The following is a 12,984-nucleotide window of genomic DNA, read 5'->3' on the forward strand; positions in this document are numbered from 1 at the left end:
GGAAAAAACTTACAGATCGCTATCCCAGGCAACAGCCCTCTATGCAATCAGGAAGGAGTCTAGTCGCCAGTGGAGCAGGAAGTGAAGAGAGCAAGGAGAGGGAAATGGCCGCTTTTTTAAAGGGAGAGAGACCACACCCCAATGGGCTGGTATCTCAGCAGCTATAGGCTGGAGGAGTGGGAGGACCTCCCGCAACAGTGGTTGTAGGTACCTCCCCCAAGATATGTGACATCACTAGCCCCAAGAAGTTGGCTAAGTTTTCAGTACCAGTCATTAAAGTAAAAGAGGACATGAATTTAAGAGAGAGAAAGGAGTGGGGTACAAGAGATGAATTGGGGGAGGGGAAAAAGGAAACGATGTAATTTAGCATTCCAAAAGTGCCCTTTTAGGTTATACTCATTTGAAGAAACTTCAAATTCTGATTCCACTACCACAAATTAGTTTTGGTTGCTTTTGAATTTTACATAAATACAATTATATAGCATTAATAACATGTGTTGATGAGATTCAGCCATGTATATGGCTCATTCATTTTCATACCTGTATAAAATCCACAGACAAGTAGACCCCATGAATGACTGTACTGTAGAGTCAGCAGCTCTCCAGGTGATGCTGAGGGTTACTTCTACTCAGTGCCAGTCAGGCAGTGGGGCTCAGAAGTTCCCAAAGGATTTAACATATGCCAAAGACTCCCCATCAAACCCCCTTAGCTTAGCACAGACGTTGTTCATGTTATAGCCCTTGCTTACCTCCCATGGTTTATCATCTACTCTTGCCCCAAAGTCAGCCTTCTCGGTGGTTATAATGAACATCCCCTTCTAGGAATCCTCAGCGCTCACATTCTACTTCAGTTACACATCACTTTCTCTCATCCCTGCCTGGACTGTTCTCTTGCTAGCTTGAAGCCTCCTGAGGACAGACCTCCCTCTGATCATTCTCTCCCATAGCACTGTCTTGGTAGCCCATGCCTGTACCTGTTGCCAGAGTGAACACATGGTACCACTGTTATTGCTGCTACCTGCTTATTGGATGATTGACACATCCTTTTTCTTTCATTGTTCATTTTAGTTTAGACCTTATTGTGAAATGCAAATGTGTAGTAGGTTGGTTCCTGGCTGCTTAGCCCTGAAATAATCACACAGAAACTGTATTAATTAAATCACTGCTTGACCCCATTATCTCTCGCTTCTTATTGGCTAACTCTTACATATTAATTTAAATCATTTCTATTAGTCTATATATTTCCATGTGGCTATGGCTTACCAGTTAAAGTTTTGTCTGGCTCCAGTGGGGCTACATGACTTCTCTCTGACTCTGCCCTTCTTTCTCCCAGCATTCAGCTTAGTTTCCCATGGCTAACTAAGTTTTGACCTGCTATAGGTCCAAAGCAGTTTCTTTACTCATTAATGGTAATCACAGTACACAGAGGGAAATCCCACATCACAAATGTTCTTCACATCTTTATCAAGGGTGCCTTCAGGTAGAATGTTGACATGCTTTTTAGTACAACAGTTTCAGGGGATCGGACACCTTCACACCAATACACCTAAAATAAAGTTAGATAAATCATAAAAAATCTTTAAAAAATAATTTCATTAGCCAAAAAATCAGAGCAGAGCCTATAGCTTCAGCTATTTGAAAGTAGGCAGCAGGAAGTTATCATCAACATAAGAATTCATGTCAAACCTGGGCAACTCAGTTAGGTCTTGTCCCTAAAAGAGGAAGAAAAAAAGAGGGGAAAGAAGAGGAGGAAGAAGAGGGAGAGGAGGAGGCAGAGGAAGAAGAAGAGGGGGAAGTAGAGAGGGAGGAAGAGGAGAAAGAAGAGAGGGAGAAAGGGGAGGAGGAAGAGGAGAAGTGTGTTAGTCTGCTCTGGGTTGCTATAATAAAACATCCCATCTTGAGTGACTTAAACAGAGTAGTTTTAATGTTAATAAATGTTAACAAAACCCACATTTATTTACCCACAATTCTGGAGGCTAAAAATCTGTGATCAGTGTACTAGAAGACTCCATGGGGAGGCACCTTCCTGACTGTGTTTTCACATAGTCCGTCTTCTCCATTATGTGGAGAGAAAAAGTGGTCTATCCATCCCTTCCTTACAGGGACACAGGTCTGATCAGATTAGGGTCTTATCTTACAATGCCTCCCTCCCTCTCTCCTTCCTTCCTTCCTTCCTTCCTTCCTTCCTTCCTTCTTTCCTTTCTCGGTGTTGGGGACTGAACCCAGGGCTTACATTCTAGACAAGACTGTACCATTGTGTAACTTCTCTAGACTGCAATCATCTTTCTAATATCCATTTTTGAATACAGTCATACTGAAGGGTTAGGGTTTCAACACATCAACTGATGGAGGTACAACATTCAGTCCATGACAAGTATCCTATGGTAGTTTGAATGTAATTGGCCCCCATAATCCCAAAGGGAATAGCACTATGAGGAGGTGTGGTCTTGTTGAAGAAAGTGTGTCCCTGTGGAGGCAGACTTTGATGTCTCTTTTGCTTAGGCTTTGCTTTGTGTCACAGACTATTATCTCTTGCCTTCTGATCAAGATACAGCCAGAGCCATGTGCATGGACATGCTTCCTGCTATGAAGATAATGGACTGAACCTCTGAAACTGTAAGCAAACCACCCCAATTAAATGTTTTCCTTTAGAAAACACTCTCAGAAGAGTCTATGGTGTCTCTTCACAGCAATAGAAACCCTAGCTAAGATACCTTGCTCACAAGCCTTTCATCTCATTTTCCAGTCTTCCAATTCTGAGTATTTACAAACGTGTTCTGTTCATTTCTGGATAAATTTTTCTTCCAATTGGACCAAACAGTATCAATTTTAGTGGCCACAGGATCTTGGAAGAGCCCATCCAGCAAGGCTGTGCATTAGTTGTCTAGGGCAGTTTGCGAGGAGGAGATGGAAAGGTTCATGAGTCATAAAACTGTTGACAAGTGACATTTTGTGTGGGCTTCTTTACTCTTGCCTTCTTTTGAGTTTCAATGCAATTACTGTCTGCTTTCCAGAACACTAAATACATTGGCATGGCATTCTAGGTGAGAATAACATTGGTGGAAGTGGCATTAGTGGTCATTCTATCTAAATTCACGAAGTTCCAGGTTATTGCATATGGCAAATGCATCAATATGTGAAAAATGATGACTAATAAAATTATAATACCTGCTAAATGTCATTTTAAATTTCATAGTAGCCGCATTAAAAATTATAAGAAAAAGAATTATAAACTAGTAAAAATCAATTGAAAATATATTTATCTCAAAGTATGATTTTAATATGTGATCAGTATTATAAAATATCTATGAGATCTTTATTCCTGAATATGGAGCTGTGGAATAATCCCTTTGTACACTGTGAGTGTATATAACTCACATTGGTTTAATAAAGAGCCAACTTTCTAATAACTAGGCAGGAAGAGGTTAGGCAGGAGAGTCACACTGAGAGGACACTGGGAAGAAGGGCAGAGTCATGAGAAGTCACCAGCCAGACACAGAGGAAGCAGGAGATGAACAAGATGCTGAGAAAAGGTACCCCACCATGTGGTAGAGTGTAGATAAGAAAAATAGGTCAAGTTGTAAGAGCTAGTTAGTAACAAGCCTAAGCTATCGGCTGAAGATTTATAATTAATAACGAGTTTCTGTGTCGGTTATTGGGGAGGCAGAGGTATTAATGAATAGCTCCACCTACAATGTGATGGTATTTTCCTACTTACAGCACATTCTGATTCTCACCAGGCACATTTCACCTGCTGAGTGGTACACGGGGCTCTTGGCCACTGGATTGGACAGCACAGGCTTAAAGGAACACATCTGGATACAAATTTCACAGCTTGAGATCTGGAAGACAAGACCAGAGTGCAAAAGATTGTGGTTTTTTTTTTATCAGTTTAAGTGTGTCCACCTGGTACACATGTCTACACAGTAGGTAACAACTTCTGTTGTGGTTTTCTTCCCATGGTGATAGCATCTCTCTTTCAGGTGCCAGCCATTTAAAGTGGATTAAGTTCTTCTTGTCAATCATCTCGCCACTTCTGAGATGAATCATATGCTTCTTTATGATCTGTCTACCTGTCACCTTCCATTATGGGACTGGTGATAAGGTATGCTCATTGAGGAAGCATGCTCTTCCATTCCTTCCCATTTACTGACCCAAGACAGGACCTTAATGCAGATTCCAAAATATCTGAAAACCTAGTAGTAGTTTTGATCCCAAGAAACAATGGCTTCTCGTGGACACACGTAGACTTGCCCTAAGCAGTTTTGAATTTTTATTCATCTTCCTGAATTAAACAAACAAGCAAACACCTTCGCCACTGTTCCACGATTACGGGAAACAATTTAGTCTTTTTCTGTATCTGGTTTAGCTTCCATAGTCCTAAATCATAGTTTTAAATGTCAATTTTCAAATGTAGTGGAGTTAATGAGGTTCTTTGGCAGAAGATATTACAGAGGGACTTCTCAAGCATCTGTTTCAGGTGTGCATGTGTCTGATCGCATGAGGCACTGCTCTGTCCTCCTGTGTCTGCCCCAGCTCAGCATTCTGCAAAAGTAGTCACTCCATGAACACTTTCTGGAAGAATCAGAAAATGTTTTTGTAGCTAGGTATCCTAGTCTGGACTAAACTGGATTAAGGCATTAGTAGAGAAAAGAGGAGTCCTTTTGTGCTTAGGACCTGGGACTGAGGTGCCATCAAGATGGAGGGAGCAAGATGACAGCAACAGGTCAAAGCCCACTCAGGTGCCAGGACTTAACCCGTTGAGAGGTTTTTGTTCCCATGTGCATCTAAATAGTTTGGCTCCAGCTAGGGAGAGGACTCAATGGCTGAGAGCTCTTGATCTGCAGGCATGAGGACCTGAGTTCAAATCTACAGTGTCAGCTAACATGCTGGACATGGCACACATGTTTATAATCCCAGTGTTTGGGAACGGAGACAGGAGTATCCAGGGAGGTCACTGGGCAGCCAACTGAGCCGAAGTGGTAAGATTCAGGTTCCATGAGAGAATTTGTCTCAAGAGAATTAGAAAAAAATGTCATAGGGGAAGACATCCAACATTCTCTGGCTGCTGTATGCATGTGCTTTCATGTACACATATGTAACACACACACACACACATATACACACACACACACTTAACTCCAATCATCATGATGCTTTTCTATAAGAACCAGAACACTGACCTGTACTCAAACTTTCCTTTGGCCAGCCAGTTCACAAATAATGACATGAAGACTTATTATTAACTATAAAACCTCAGCCTATAGCTTAGGCTTACTCCTATCTAGCTTTTATAATGTAAACTAAGCCATTTATATTCATCTACATTCTATCATGTGGTGTTACTTCTCTTCTATCTTATACCTCCTGTTTTCTCTCTGTGTCTCCTAGAGTCTCCTCACACACCTAGTTTCTTCCTCTTCTTCCTTTCTTTCCCTGGAAAACACACCTAAGCCTTCTGCCTAACTCTTGGCCATTTAGCTTTTTCTTATATCAGTCACAGCAATACCCCTTCACTGAGGATACACCAAGACCAAGCTCTCAGCACAAGGAGATCTATTTGTCCCAGAGGGACAGGTGGCAAAGAATAAAAGAGACAAAAACAGGAGAGGGAGGATAGGGAGAGGAAAAAGGAACAAGAGGTAAGAATATTTGCTCTGGAGGGTCAAAGGACAGCCTCTAGATAGAGAAGAGACAGACATGGTCCATAGGCAAATGTCAGTTTATAAAGGGAAGGGGAAACACCTTGTTAGAATGAGTTTCTTTGTTTAGACTGGGCATGCTAATTAGGGCAGCCAAAAGGGGACTTTTGATTGCTGGACTTCAATGCTTTTTTTAACTGGACCTTGGTGGTCATCCTTAGGAGGAGGACATGGTTTAGGGGAATAGACCTTGGTGGCTAGCTTTAGGGATGCAATCTATGGTAGCAAGGAAGAGGGAATAAGGACGGGCAAGACCTGCCAGAACCATATGTATCATGCTAGGGCCTCCTAGAGCCCTTCAAGTCTCTCCCTCCACCTAGGGCCTAGTGGGACTTGAGGTAGAAGAAGAGACTGGCAGGCTATGCAAGTCTATGATGCTGAAAGGTGACAGGGCACTCAAACCATGTAGGTAAGTCCCGAGACCTGTCAGCTTATAGTTCAGAACTATTTAGGGTCTAAGCAACGGTCAAGTCCTAGAACACGAACGTTTTTCTACTCCCACCCGTACCTGTAATTCTTATTTTCTTCTCTTTCTCTGATCATGTAGGCTTTAAGTTATTCATTGCACACTTCACACTGTGCTAATATTAAGGAAAGTAACAGAATTTTTCTTTTTTAGAAAACGCCAACAATTATGATCACTTTTATTAGAGGCCAGGAGTTGTTGAGAAAACACTAAAAAGAAGGTTTTTATTACTGAACAAAAGAAGCCTTCTGGAAGCATTGGCTTTATATGGCTTGGTAAATATGTAATTAAAGATCCAGGAAGTTTATAATTTTATTAAAATCTGACTCTAGAATAAATTGTTTAAACCTTTAGAATGTCAAACATTGATTGCCACAATAAAGGAGTTCATTGAACATCATATAATGCCTTTTAAAACACAGAGCAGAAATTTCAGCCATGTGAACCTGAACAAGCAGGCTAGCAATTATTGATTCTGAAAGGAATTCCATTTTATTACTTAGAATCTATCGAGCAGGTTGAATAACAAAGTTCCATAAGAAGAACTGCTAATGGATATCAATAAAACACACACACATACATGCAAACACACACACACACACACACACACACACACACACACACACACACACGAGAGAGATGTATTTATATTTTTTGTGGCAAAGCTGAGTATGGTAAATCTGAGAAGGCCATTTTTCTAAAGAAATTTTGTTTCTGCAGATGTTCTAGGGCACTATTGAGGGAGAAGCATTTGGCAAGAAATCTCCAGAAGCTTACAAATTAATATGAATACCAAACCTCTAAGTGGGTAGGCTTGCACTTAGGATTTCACCAGGCAATTCCTATCCATCTATCTGTCTATCTATCTATCTATCTATCTATCTATCTATCTATCTATCTGTCATCTGTCTGTCTGTCTGTCTAGTCTGTCTGTCTGTTTTCATCAAGCCAATTCTATACAAGTCAGCCTTTCCTTAAATGGGTCTTTTAACCAGATTTTTTTTCTCTTATTTATTCACGGCGGGACTTCTAGGATTTTAAGTCTCAGTTCTGACTCTTCACTCTTCATTCACTTATTCATTCATTCATACATTCATTCATTCATTCGGCCTCATGCCATCAATCACAATCTTTTAATTTCTTACTACTGGCAGATCCCGCAGATTAATCTGCAGTGATTTTTTTCTTCCTTTTTCCTTTTGGCTACTATTAAAAGCAAAGCAAAGTTTCTTTAGAGAAGTGGGCCTTCTCGGGCTTCTCTTTCATATACAGACTCTCAGGGTGACACCGGCAGCTGCAAAGGGGGGCAGCAGCTGGTACAGAACCCTCCTGTCCATCAGCATCAGGCTTGGCTGGCTTGCAGATGAACCATGGGCAAGGATGTTCCGTTGCTTTTCAGCAGCAAGCAAGAGAGTAGGCTTGCCCAGGGTGGGAGTTGGGAGGGCATTGCTTTACGGTGTGTATTTCCTATTGTAAATACTGTGTGTGTTTCAGCTGTGTCTATGCAGCCTTTTAAGTTATGAGTTTATCAACGTCTGCGTGATATTTGCATTATCTTTGGCCACTTCACATTTTGTTCCTTTGTAACTAATCTGTTTCCTTGCCATGGTAACTTTGAACTCGTTGTCTTTGATGTCTGCAGTCTCCTTAGCATGGGTATCTTTAGCTATCATTCTTTGTATCTTGTTTTCTAAGACAAAAATCTCATTATATAGCCCAAGCTGGACTCAAACCCATCTCCCACCTCAGTCTATGAAGTCCTGAAGTTTAGACTGGCCCTACTACACGGGGCTCATTCTCGGTAGCTATGATTCCCGAATCTTAAGGATATTCTGCTGTTTTCAGAGCTCATAGTCATCAGATGTATAAGTTGTCTTATTTCTTCAGGTGTTTCGCTCCCCCAGTTCTCAACATTCCTCAGTAATTCCCAAGTTGCACCTTTCCCTACTATTCCATCATCCCACTCGTGTCTTTTAGCAGAGCGACCCACCATTCACATTTCCCTAGGACCAAGGAGTCTCCCAGATGTGGCCCCTTCATAGCTCAAACGGGAAAGTCCCAGGCAGATGCACAACTGATCAGCTACTTTCCTGCTTCTACCTCTCTCCATGGTGACTGCATCGTTTGTAACTGTGGCTGTTATCCACCTCGGTACACCAGCTGCCCCTTTAACAGTGATTATTTATGATTTTAATGAGGATACTTTTGAAATTCTGTCTTATAGTCAAGATTTCCATTTTTTCTTAATTTTTAAAATAAAACTTGAATTTTAGATATCTTTAATAGGTCTATATTTTATGGGATACTCTGTTAAGCTGCTCTGTCATGTAAAGATTTTATTGCTAAATATTACTATCTATTGTGTTTGTTCAATACACCTCACGGTAGATGAATTTTCAGATATGTTTTGTAGTTTTTCTTTCTTGGGCTCATTTTTAAAGAGATTTGATCTAGAGATTTGATCTTGGATAGCCTGGTTTAGGGGTAACTCTGAAAAGGTTTTACATTCTTCTTTGATGTGTCATAGGAATTTCATTAGTGTAGATTAATTAGTATGTTAATTTCTCAGTTTGAAAGACTTCAATAGTATAAATGTAAGCTCTATCATCTTGAGAGCCACAGGCACAAGGCTTTATGTTTAAAAGAGACTTTCTAAATCCAGCCTAAAGTAAACTAATGTTTGTATCGGCCTAAACACCCAAGTCCTTAGACTTGAGACAGTAAACCACAGTGCCTGCTTTGGTTTCCAGTTCTGTTTGCATTTGAGGACCTGAATATTTCCCATCTTTTCACATATTACAATATAGTCATCCCTCAGCATCCGTAGGAGATTAATTTCTGAACCCCACCATATACAAACACAGACACACATACACAAACACACACACACACACACACATCACAAACTCTCCTATATATTTTAAGCCTAATATAACATAAATATTATGCAAATTGTTGCTTTACTGGTTTTTAGAGAATTATGGCAAGGAAAGAGAATCATGTGCACTCTCTGTACAGATGCAATCATCGCGGAGCATGCAGTGGTTACTACATAGTACGCAATCTACTGATGGGGTTAATAGGCTGAAAACAAAGTAATAAGAGCTGGGCTGGGATACAGAGTCATGATAGAGAGCTTTGTTAGCGAGCTCATGTCCCTGGAGTTGATGTTCAGTACTGCAATGCTACTCCTCCTCTTCATCATCTCTTCCTCTTCTTTCTCCTCCTCTTATAATGATGATGATGAGAAGGAGGAGGAGAAAAAGGAGGAGGACAACAACAACCATGGTAGTAATAAGTAGCTAATGCATAAATAGAATATGCACAATGGGCTAGATTTCTAAACATTTTACACTTACTGATTATATACTCCCCTGGTGTAGGAGGTCCTTTTGTTTATGTATTGCTTTCACTGGTTAATCAATAAAGAAACTACTTGGCCTGATGGGGCAGAACTTAGGTAGTCAGACAAGACAGAACTGAATTCTGGGAGGAAGAAAGCAGAGTGAGAGAGCATGGAGCCATGAGGTCAGACATGCTGATCTTTCCCAGTAAGCCATGACCTCGTGGTGATATACAGATTAGCAGAAATGGGTTAAATCAAGATGTGAGAGTTAGCCAATAAGAGGCTAGAGCTAATGGGCCAGGAAGTATTTAAATAAATACACTCTCTGTGTGGTTATTTCGGGGGCTAAGCTAGCCAGGCAGCCAGGACAAACAAGGGGCCCTCTCTCCCTGCAACATTCTCCTACGCAATATATATGGTGTTTTGAATAACAAATGTCCCCCAAAGGCTCTCGTATTTGAACACCTGGCTTCCAGCTGTGGCTCTGTTTGAAGATGTTATGGAACATTTAGGATGAGAAGCCTAGCTGGAGGAAGTATGTCACCAGGGATGGGTTTTGAGACTATATAGCCTCGTCCCACTCCCAGTTGGCTTCTCTACTTTCTGCTTGTGGACAGAGATGTGAATTCTCAGCTTTGTGTTTCTGCAGCCAGGTCTGCTGGTTGCCATCTTGCCTGGTCATTCTGTACTCTGGGTTTGAAACTCCGAGTCAAAAATCCACCCTTTATTCTACAAGTTGTTTTTTTATTATAGCATTTTGTCACAGTAGCAAAGAGGTAACCAGTACACTGTGTAACAATATGCTGCCAACTTACAGATAGGGAAACTGAGCCTTAGCCAGAATTAGTTAACATGCAGAAAATTACACAGATATTAATGGCAGGTTAGGGATTCAGTGAAGGCACTGTGACTTCAGGATCCAAGTTTTAATCATAAAACAACAATAACACTGTCTTGCCAGGCTTAATGCTACCTGTATGTAATCCCAACGCTTGAGACTTAGGTAGGATCTGGAAGAGAAAAAAATGAAAGAAAGAGAAGGATTGTCTCCTGCCTCTCAAGTACATTGTTTAAAAAAATTGACACAGGATGTAGACAAAGACTACTCTCTCATTTCCCGACTGCTCAGACCCAAATAATGACACAGAATCTGTATTAATTGCAACACTGTTTGGCCTATTAGCTCAGGCTTTTTATTAACTAACTGTTACATCTTAAATTAATACACTTCTATTAATCTGTGAATCAGCACGAGGCTGTGGCCTACTGGTAAGGAACTTGGGGAGGTGGGCAGTCATGTGCATTGCCACTGCAGGTGTGGAATATCAGAGGACAGCTTGCAGGAGTTGGTTCTCTCTTCCGTCTTGTGGATCTTGGAGACTGACCTCAAGTCATCAGGCTTAGCCAGCAGCCTTCTCTATCCAGGGAGGCATCTCATTGGCCCAGTATTGCTTAGGCCACCACAGTGGAATTGTCAGGATGACTCACCTACCCTGTTGCCAGAAAAAGGAAAGCAAGTTGGAATAGTATCATCATTACAATCTAATTTTTCTGACGTTCTGTCTTATCCTATTCCTTGAAGAAATGCAATAAAAGAGCTAGAGAGATGACTCGGTGGTTAATAACATTGGCTGCTCTTGTAGAGGACCAGAGTTTGCTGCCACATACCTGTGTCAGGTGACTCCACTGGAACTAATGCCCTCTTCTGAGCCTCATAGGCACCCGTACTCATGTAGACACACACACACACACACTCTCACAATTTTAAAAATAGTTTTTAATCTTAAAGAGAAACACCGTAAAAATATATGTTTATTACAACACTCCATGGTCCCTTCTCCACGTTTTTAAGTGACACTTCCATATCAAAGTTCGTATAAACAACTGTGGAAATTTCTAGCATGGAGAGTGCAAAGAATGAGCGGTGAGGGTAGAGAAGGGTTAGTATAAGGTAAGATGCTCCTGTAGCCCAGTTATCCTCATGGAAGCAGTGAGGGTAGAGAAGGGTTAGTATAAGGTAAGATGTTCCTGTAGCCCAGTTGTCCTCATGGAAGCAGTGAGGGTAGAGAAGGGTTAGTATAAGGTAAGATGTTCCTGTAGCCCAGATGTCCTCATGGAAGGTCCCCAAGGGGCAATACAAACAGACCTCGGGACTTAGAGATAAAATGCTTGGCTTCAGCCCAGATCTACTAATCAAAAACCCTGAGGGTGGAGTCCCCAATTTATGGGTAACTTTTTAAGCAATTCTGATGCACCCTACTACTTGAGAACCATTGCTAACATCTATTTAAGACTTAATTTACTGCAAATATCAATGTCCTTTATGGAGTGGGATGTTTTTCACAGGACCACAGTAAGTCTCTACACATCATAAACCACTAAGCCTCAAGCTGACATTTACTGCTTCCCAGTGAAGTCAGGGAAGTTAACTCCCCTTTCAACTTATGTTCCTATAGGTTCTATCATAAAATGCAAATGTTTATATTGGTTCCCCCCTTTATAAAACATGAAATCCTTGTGGTTAAATTTAGCAAGTAAAAAGCTAACGTTAAGAGCTTTGAAAACAATCCTCCGTTTGTAAAAAGTATAAAGAATTGTTGCTTCTGGTCTTCTGTGACTTTCTATGAAGTGATTAGGTGCCTGGAGCTTTTACAGCAGATCAGAGACACAATCCAAGTCTTTGACTTTACTATGGTAATTATTGACTAAAAGTAAGATAATATGCTCTACAGTTTAACCATATCCTAACCAAGTGCTGCTACTGTTTCTCCAAGAGTTACTTCTAATGCCAATCTGTAAACTTTTACATGATATTCTTTCTTCCTGCAAAATCTTTATTGACGATCCTTTGCCAGGCCCTGTGCTAGATGCTGAGAATACAGCTAAGACTGAGACTGAGGCGGGCCCTGTCAACACAGAACTGGGAGGGTGGTGGCGGGATAGACAAGAGCACAGGTAATTACAATACAGCATGATAAGTGTTATGATAGGTGAAATAAAGGGTGCCACTGGAACCGTTCTCAATAAAAGCGCAATGTAACTGCTGTCTGAGTGATTTATTGCTCTTGATTATAAAATATGCTTGCAAGATAGAAGCTCACACCTACTCATCCTTCAGAAAGCGGCTCCAGTTGTCATGTCCTCACACCCTCCACTGAGTCTCCCCCACCACCACCACCCTGCCTCCCACACTGGAGACTAGAGTCCTTTCCATGGGCATCCATCAAATCTGTGTTCTTCCAGGATAGCCTTGCTCGCCCCATGTCCCAATGGTCTGTTCAAATGTCTGTTGCTCTGATATACTCTCAGATCATGATTGGCAAGGATTCTATGTTGCTTGCCTTTGTGATTTTCGACATAAAGACAACATCAGTAGTCTTTTATATTCTTTTGTTGCATGATTTAAGCTTACGTTTCTGCTATATGTTTTATATATATTGCTGTTATATGCTTTATCATTTTGGGGAAAA

The sequence above is a fragment of the Microtus oregoni genome, unplaced genomic scaffold (assembly GCF_018167655.1).
Source record: "Microtus oregoni isolate MIOR12 unplaced genomic scaffold, Mior012 000014F_ref0000157, whole genome shotgun sequence".
Taxonomy (NCBI): Eukaryota; Metazoa; Chordata; class Mammalia; order Rodentia; family Cricetidae; genus Microtus; species Microtus oregoni.